A 305-nucleotide genomic window follows, 5' to 3' on the forward strand; every position below is an offset into this window, starting at 1 on the left:
AAGCCCCCCCCCCCCCCCCCCCCGGGGCCAGCGCACGGAGGAGGAAATCCCTGAGCAGGGCGACAGGTTAGGCGAGAAGACTCAGCCCCACCTACCAACCGACCCACAAGCTTTAAAAGCACATTTTAGGAGGGAGACGGAACTACCCGGCCCGGCGGGGCCTTACAAGACGGGACTCCCCGGTGACGGGGCGCTTGGTAAACTGAGGCTGCAGAGGATGGGGTTGACGGCTCCCCCCGCCGCCCGCGCCGCAGGGCCGAGTCACCGCGCCTTCCGCTCCGGGCCGTCCGGACCGGGGGGTCGGC

The 305-nt window shown here is 70.2% G+C and overlaps 1 protein-coding gene across 3 annotated transcripts in view; it reads right to left on the reverse strand.

Annotated features, from left to right (window-relative positions):
* GLRX3 (glutaredoxin 3) overlaps positions 1-305 on the reverse strand; it is a 33,802-nt gene that overhangs the window by 33,185 nt on the left and 312 nt on the right. The gene's annotated exons all lie outside the window — the stretch shown is intronic.

Source organism: Galeopterus variegatus, unplaced genomic scaffold (assembly GCF_000696425.1).
Source record: "Galeopterus variegatus unplaced genomic scaffold, G_variegatus-3.0.2 Scaffold3162, whole genome shotgun sequence".
In the NCBI taxonomy this organism is placed as follows: Eukaryota; Metazoa; Chordata; class Mammalia; order Dermoptera; family Cynocephalidae; genus Galeopterus; species Galeopterus variegatus.